Here is an 8,766-nt window from a genome sequence, read left to right as displayed (position 1 = left end):
ATCACGGCAGGTGGCCTGGACGGCAGCATCCACACCTGTATTCCGTTTCCCACCGAGCATGTGAGGACCAACGAGCGCTCGCCCCCACCGGGCACCCGGCATGGGGGCCTGTGGGGCACAGTCACAGCCACGGCGTCCTGGGCCTGAACCGCGGCCGGCCTCAGCTCCCTGCTCTGCGGCTCCATCCCCGAGGCAGAGTCAGGTTCGGGAAGTTGGAGTTCCTCTGCACCCAGATGTGGAATGCCCAGGGACTGCTGAACAGCAGGCGCGGGCTGCTGTGAGGCCTAGACACCGGCGTGGCCGAGGCCATGGTGGTCGTACGTCCCATGGAGACCATCAAAGTGAAGTTCATCCACTACCGGACCTCCCCAAACCCAAGAACAGATAATTCTTCGGGGTTAGGGAGATTGTGTGGGAACAAGGGCTGAGGGGACTTACCAGGGCCTCAGGGCCGCCGGGCTGAAGCAGGGCTGGAACCAGGCCATTGTTTCTTTGTCCTGACCTCCCTGCAGCAACTGGTACCGAAGAGATAAGCCCATGAACCCGCTGATCACTGGGGTCTTCTGAGCCATTGCAGGCACAGCCAGCGTCTTCGGAAACACCCCTCTGGACGGGATCCCGAGGGGCTCAAGGCCTTCACAAGGGCACTGTCCCGCACCAGTCACTGACGGAGTCTGCCTGGATGTGGCCATAGCATTTATCATCTACAATGAGGTGGTGAAGCCGCTCAACAAAGTGTGGAAGAAGGACTAAGCCCAGAGGGGCTGCGAGGGGACACTCCAGGCACCTCCAGAGTGGCTGCCACCCCTGTCTCACAGGATTCCAGGGCAGAAGGGCCAAAAGGCCCCTTCCCACGTCCCTTGAGCTCTGCGGCCTGCTCTGTGCATTGCGGCGTCAAGTCACTGTGTCACATAGTGCCATGTCTTCCCTGTGGTCTGTGTGTGAAGCCACCACTGTGTCCACAGGTCTGGCCCAGCCATGGCTGGCTGTTCATCTGGCCTGTGAATCTGCGCCCACTTGTCCATGTGCTTACTGTGAGCCTGGGCCTGTGTTTCATGTTCTGTGTCATCTGACACTGTGCCTCGCCTGCCGGGGGTACTCATGTGGCCTGGGTCCTTGGCTTTGTAGGTCTGACCGGGTCCCAGTCCAGTGCCTTCCACCCTGCCCCAGCCTACCACAGCTGCCTCCTGGCCTTGGCCTGTTTTCACCTCATTCAAGGGGCTGCACCCCCACCTTCGCCTACCATTGGCCTTAACTGGCCCTCTGGGCCTCCCTTAGCCCAGGACAGGGTGGCACCTACGACTCCCAGGACCACCCTGCCAAGGCAGAATAAACCTAATCCTGTTGTTAGGAGTTTGAGACCAGTCTGGCCAACATAGCGAAACCCCGTCTCTACTAAAAATACAAAAAATTGGCTGGGTGTGGTGGCAGGTGCCTGTAGTCCCAGCTACTGGGGAGGCTGAGGCAGGAGAATCTCTTGAACCTGGGAGGCAGAGGTTACAGTGAGCCGAGATTGTGCCATTTGCACTCCGGCCCAGGTGACAGTGCGAAACTTTGTCTCAAACAAATAAAAATTAAATTAAATTAAATTAAAATTAAAATATGATTAAATCATTATAAATTAGTTCATATTTAGTGTCAAGATAAAAAATGTCATAAGTGAACAATTTGTTGTAAAATGAGAAATAGTCGAGTAAAACTGCAATTAGAGTATAACATTTAAAAAATCACACATTTTCTTACAAATATGTTTATGTGTTCATAATATATGGTATGTAGAAACACCTACCAGTTAGTTATAATTCAGTGAGACACAAGAGCAAAATCATGCAAAAATTATAGACCTCATTGATAAAATTCTGCCTCCTCCAACTTTCCACCTGAGACTTGAGTACTCATCAGTAATGAAGCTAAGAAACAGATACCAAGGTTTGTCTTGGAGTCATTCTGTGTATATGAATTTTTGTCCCTGAGACATGGGTATAAAGAATAAATGCTATCATTTCATTTCCCTCTGGATTTATTACTGTCATGTCACCTGTAGAAGTAAGACACTAGGCTCTGGGATTGGTAGAAATGAGAGTCACCAAAGCAAAATCTGAACTTACCTAATTCCTGGAAAAGTAGAGTAGCAGCAGCTGGGTCCTAAATTTGGTAATGAGTGAGCTCATTTTCTTCAGTAACATTGCTCAGGTGCATTGTCTGGTCTCAGTCCTCATCAAAAAAAAAAAAAAAAAAAAGTTAAAGAATAACTATAGCTTCAGACATTTTTATTTTTATATCATATTACCAAATGTATTATTGCTGAATAATGAACAAATTATATGTACATGCAATGAGATGGATAAACATCACAAATATTATGTTGCATAAATTCAACCAGATTAAAAATATGCATACTATCTAACCCCATTTATTAAAACTTCAAAAAGCGAACAACATTCAGTTTCTGTCTTCAAGTAAGGGTGGAATAACTGGTGGAACTAATACACTCACAGAAAAACATAATAAATTCTTGATAAAATATTATATGTAGTAATATACAAACATCTCTACATGTAATACATATGACATGATAAGGGTAAGAACTGAATGATAATTTTAGCTTGGTCCACTGTAGCGGATATGGGGATATTAGCCACCACACCCGGCTAATTTTTTGTATTTTTAGTAGAGACGGGGTTTCACTATGTTGGCCAGATGGTCTTGAACTCCTAACCTCATGATCCGCCCGCCTTGGTCTCCTAAAGTGCTGGCGTTACAGGCGTGAGCCACTGCGCCCGGCCATATTTTTATTTTTTTAAATTTGAAGATATTTTAATATATCTCTAATACTTAAGAACTGTTTGAATAATTACGTGATAAAACAAAATTTTAAAATATTTTACAATAATGATATTTTAGCAGATGGCCATAAGGAACATTATGTTTAATTGTATTAGAGTAATTGCTAATAAACAGGTCAGTTTTTTTTTTCTACCACAAAACTATCTGAATTATAGATATTATCTACCACTGCTGCCACCAGGCTTGCAAGGAAGCATGGAGCCTGGGCACCTCTGTGCACCTAGCAGTGAAATCCATGGCTGGCTCTGCACGGAGGATGTTCGAGTGGGCCACATGCCCACAGCTGTCACTCTTCACTGCACCCACCAAGGGAGTGGGGCAAGGCTCACCAGTGACAGCCCTGGAGCACAGCTGCTCTGCCTGCACCCTGGAATTTTGGCTGCTGCCCAGTGGTCTTCTGAGATTACAGCCTTGCGGAGGTCTGCATTCTGTCCTGGGGCCCCCACTGTCATCACCACTGCTGCCACTGCCACGGCCACTGCTGGGCCAGGCAGGCAATGGGTGACCAGGCACTGCCACACACCCCAATGAAGGATATTGCTGCTGCTCCTGTGGGAGAAAAATGTGGGTGGACAATGTGCCCGGCATCTGCCTGCCTCCACTGCTCCCCCTGAGGGAGCCCTGCCTTCCCTGGAACAGGCCAGCAGCACAGCTGCCCTCCTTCCATATGATGATTTTAGCTGTGGCCTGGGGCCTTTCTGCGAGCCCAGCCCTCACAGGCCTATGATCTGTCCTTGAGCTCCCACCATCTGAGTGCTCTGCTTGGCCCTGCCTGAGAGTTCTGCTGGTGACCTAGGGACCAGCCTGCTCCTCCATGTCACAGTCAACACATGCACCCTGAAGACCTGAGGACAAGTTCACTGGCCCAGTTCAGGTCAAGGACCTCCAGGACTCATTCATGCTGTATAGAGAACCATCGAGAAGCCTGAAGATTGGGAGACTGCCTAGCCCAGTCCACCACTCCTGGCACCTTATCACTCACCTCAGGGTCTGTGGCTAGGCTGACCCTACCAACTGACACCACCACAGACGGCACTCACCTATATGTGGCAAAAGGCAAAGCCTGGCCTCTCTAAAGAAAGCAGCAACATCCCTGCCTGGAAGATCAGGTGAACCACAAAAATGTCTGTATTGGGCTGAGTTAATAGGTTCTGCCCCATAGCCGCTCCTATGGAGAAGAGTGGAACAGAAGTTTTCTGTGGCTCTCGGGTACACTGTGGTCTGGAGAAAGATGACAGCGTCTGTCTGAATGGAGAGTCTTAAGCCCTAGAACAGAAGTTTGATAAGGAAGCAGATCACATTTTTTTTTTTCTGTACAGGGTGACCAGTCTTTTGGTTTCCCTGGGCCAGGTTGAAAGAATTGCCTTGGGCCACACATAAAATACACTAACAACAGCTGATGAGCTAAAAAAAAAAAATCGCAGAAAAAATTACGTAATGTTTTAAGAAAGTTTATGAATTTGTTTTGGGACACATTCAAAGCCATACTAGGCCACATGCACCTTGTGGGCCACGGGCTGGACAAGCTTGGTTTAAGATGTGTAGCTGATATATTTCCATTCCCCTCTGCAGCCTCACCAGGAACTCTCTCAGCCATCCCCAACAGGGCTAGTGTCTGTGCTCGTCATTGGGGTATTCATAGATGAACTTGGTGGTTCAGCTCTGCCCAGCTTTGTCCCCTCCTGGATGAATGGGGAAATAAAGGCACTGAACTTTTCACAAACCAGATCATCACCTGAAACAACAAAGAGCATCTCTCATTAAAGAAAGATCAAGTACATTTGCATATACTTCTGCCGCAACTGGCTGTTATCCGTAACCACTATCTATGACTCATTTTGTTCCTAACATAACCCAGTTCTGCATGTACTGAGCACATATTATATGCAGGGCCTAGATGCGCTGGCCTCAGTAAGCATCACTGTGAGGAGAGAAATTTCCTGGAAAAAAGTGTTGCATTAAAAAAATTAACACTATGCCACTTTTCAAATTTAGGTAAAAATAAAAAGACCTTGTTTCACTTGATAATTAGGGCATGAATAGACTTCTGAATATTCAAACTCATCTAATAATGTCATGAGAGAACATGTCTGACTTTAACCAAAACAAAATACTGTTGTTATTCTGAGATTTTGGGTTGGATTTTATGTGAAAATATGTAATATTTTCATCACTTTGTGATTTACAACAGGCATACAAAAATACATTCACAAAGTATTCATGCAAAGCTCGATGAATTATTGCAGAGCAAATACACTTTTGTGTAGCCAAGAAAGAGAACCAGCATCACTCATGCCCTGGCAATTACTCTTTTCCTCCCTCCCTCCCTCCAATGGCAGCTAAGCTTTTAATAGCCTACATTGTACAGTAACTTTGTATTTTTATACAAAATATTTTATTACAGAAAATTTTAAACATGTACAACAGATACAAAATCGTATAACAGACCCATCACCCAACCTCAACAACTACTAATCATGTGCCATTTTGTTTTATCTATACTTCAACCTAGCTCACTCCTACTTTATTATTTTTCTATTTTTCTTTGTGAGGTCATATGTACATTGAAAGGCATGAATCTTAAATGTATGACTTTGACAGACAAATATATAATATAACATTCATAACTTTTAAGAATAGAATTTTTACCATCTCCAAAAAATTCTCTCATGCTCCTCTCTGGGCAATTTTTTTTGGCCCCCAGAGTTTATTTCTTTGTTGATTTTTTTAAATTATAGGTTCATTTTGTCTGAAATTATACAATATGTATTATTTATGTGCAGCTTGTCTCACTTAGCAGGTTCGTGAGAATCATCCAGGCTGTGTGCGTCAGTAGTTTGTTCCTTTGTATTGATGAGTAGTACTTGGTTGTATGAATGCTCTACACTTTGCTCATCCATTTTCTGTTGAAAAACATTTAGGTTACTTTCTGCTTTGGGTTATTATGACTAAAAGGTCTATACACATTCTTGTACAATACTTTTTATATGTAATTTAATTTCTGTATCAGCATTTAAGTGACACTGCTTTGCATTTTTTTAGTGATTGGTCCAGAGATTACAATATGCATTTTTAACATATCACAATCTACTTAGAGTTAATACATTTTAATACATGTAAAATATAAAGACTTTCCTACATAACAGTTCCATTTTCCTCCTTCTATCCTTTGTGCTGCTCTTGTAAATTTTACATTGAAACACTACAAATCTCATAATACACTGTTAATTTTTTGCCTTAAGTAATTATAGGTCTTTTAAAAAATTAAGAGAAAATAATATTTTAAAAATATTTGGAAGCCAACACTTTGGGGCTATGAAAATACATTTTTTCTCCTTTAAATTTTACCCACAATTTAAAAACTCGTTAGCAACTTTTGCCTACATTCGTTATTACTGGGGTGTTCTAGGAGTGATTTTCTGTTTTGAATTATTCATCTACATTGGTAGATACAGTACTTGGAATTCTGTAAAGATTTTCTTTCTTCTTCCCCTCCTCATTCCCTCACTTCTTCCTTCTTTCCTTATTTATTTCATCTTTTCTATATTGGTATGGATGTGTGGATATGTATTTTATTCTTTGGTTATAATTTAATGCTATCATTGTTTATTTTGCTGCTCACATTGTTCCACCTTGGGCCATTGGGAGGTCTTACAGGGTAGCTCCTTTTGACATGCTCTCTTGTATGTTTTTAAAGCACTTTTTGAGTTTCTGGCTGTATAAGATACTCTAGGCTCAACTTGTATTTTCTATCTCCTGCCCTAGAATTATCCACTGTTACAAGTAGCCCTGGTTCTTTTTACTGAAGAACAGTATTTAGAAATCAAGATCCGAAAGTTAGGTGTGCTCATTGATACTGAAATGTCACTGTTTCTGGGCCCTATTAGCAGACAGGGTTTGGAAACGTATGTATAAACATAAACTAAGATGTGCACACATATCTCCTTCTCTCTCTCTCTCTCTGGATGGATATATTGCAATAGAAATGTTTATTCTGATATTTCCAGCTCCAGATCAGCATGACAGGGTTCATTATAGTATACCCTTTTTATTTTCAACTTTTTTCAACTAGAGTGAGGAACAGGCACTAATAATCAATCATATATAAATATATACACTAATATATAAAGTAGTTTCAAAATTGCTAATCCATAGCTTTACAGGAAAAAAAACCCAACTAGAATACAGTGTTGGTGTACAGCTTTTGAGAATTACAGCATTCAATCAAAACACTGTTTTCCAAAGTGACTCAGGTCAAGAATTTTCATCCCCACCATCTTCAATAGGTTTAGGCCATACATTTGTAGTACGGTTAAACTCATTTATCACCTACTGCATTTCATCTAAATGTCCCAACTTTCTGGTTATTTTTTCAATTTGCATCAAGGACATTTACTCTTTGTGGTCTACAGTTCAATGTGATTTGTCAACTGTTTAGAGTAACATCCACCTTCACAGTACCACACAGAACTGTTTCATTATCCCCCGATTCTCTCATGCTGCCCCTTCTTAGCCAACACCTCCCCTCATCCCATTCTTTGGCATCCACTAATCGCTTTTGATCTTTATAATTTTCTTTTTCTACAATATCATATAAATATATAGAAACATATAATATGTAGCCTTTTGGATCTGACTTCCTTCGTTTATAGAAATAAACTTAAGATTCATCAGTTTTGTGGTGTGAAGCAATAGTTCCATTTTGTTGAAAAGTAGGATTCGATTCTGTGGCTACATCACAGTTTATTGATCCACCTGTTGGGGGACATCTGGTTCATATTTAGCTTTTTGCAGCATGGCCCTTCCTCAATTCTGAGCATTCTCAAAGCTAGACCATGTATCCTCACCTCTCCCAACCTGCTTCCCCCAAGTGGTTGCTCCTGCTAAGAGGGTCAATGTGCTCCCTCCTGGCCTGGGAAGCTTCTGGACATAGAGGTATCTCCCTAGGGAGCTCCATCCCACCCAGGAAAATACACTGGGGCAGGCCCAGGACCCAGTGGTAAGCTCAGCTGAATGGATGAGGCAGGACAGGCCTTGGAAGCAGTTTGCTAGGAGGGGAAAGCCAGCTGCCTGCAGAGCTGGGAGCCTCAGAGGCAGCCAAGAGGTATCAGTCCACTAGGATCTGAGACCCTACCCCACTCTCCGAAGAGCTCCAGGGCCTGGCAGGCACCAGGTGAATGAGGATGGCATCCTTGAGGCCCCACCTCTTTCCCTCCTGGTGTCCAGGGCTGCCACTAACCACTTCCTCACAGCTCAACTCATGTTCCTTCTTGGGGTCTGCCTTCCTGCTGGGACTCCTGGGGAGGCTGGCGTATCATCCCCCAGGAGGGAGGCGCCAGAAGCCCAGGAAAGAAAAGGGAGGCATTCCCCTCTCCAAGTTGGCCTCACTGCCATCCACCCACAGGGACATGCCCATCACATGGAGGAGGACATTGAGGCACAGGTGAGAACAGTGTGGCAAACACTGGGAAGAGCCAGCTCCCAGGGCTCTGGGCTGCCCTCCTGAGCATCCTGGGATGGGAGACAGAGACCCCTGGGTGATAGAGACAACCTGTCAGGCTGTGGAAAGGGTTGTTTTCTGAGACAAGGAGACCACAGTGATTCGATGCTGCCCACTGCCAGATGGTGCCTTCTGAAATGTGGCCTGGTAACCCTCAAACTCAAGTCCACAATGGGAGAAACACCTAACACCTGCCTAGGATGGTCAGGTGGGCAGGGGCAAGCAGAAACTCAGGGTGAGGTCACTGGAGAGTGTGGTCCAGGCAGGGTTTGAGGGCTCAGTTGAGGCCAAAATTTCTGATTCCCTCCCGGGTATGCTCCTCTCCTGGGACCTGCTGCCCTGGAGTCCCCCATCTCCATCCCCCTAGCTGAGTCCTCCTCACCTCCTTTCCTGCTCTCCTGTGTGGGCTCAGGGTCTCA

General features: G+C 44.4%; 1 pseudogene; it reads left to right on the top strand.

Annotated features, from left to right (window-relative positions):
* The first annotated feature begins 233 nt into the window (after positions 1 to 233).
* Positions 234 to 886, top strand: LOC112437415 (tricarboxylate transport protein, mitochondrial-like; annotated as a pseudogene).
* Positions 887 to 8,766: the final 7,880 nt, after the last annotated feature.

The sequence above is a fragment of the Pan paniscus genome, chromosome 18 (genome assembly GCF_029289425.2).
Source record: "Pan paniscus chromosome 18, NHGRI_mPanPan1-v2.0_pri, whole genome shotgun sequence".
Classification (NCBI taxonomy): Eukaryota; Metazoa; Chordata; class Mammalia; order Primates; family Hominidae; genus Pan; species Pan paniscus.
The sequence above is the reverse complement of the archived record's forward strand: the minus strand, read 5'-3'. Positions and strand labels throughout refer to the sequence as shown.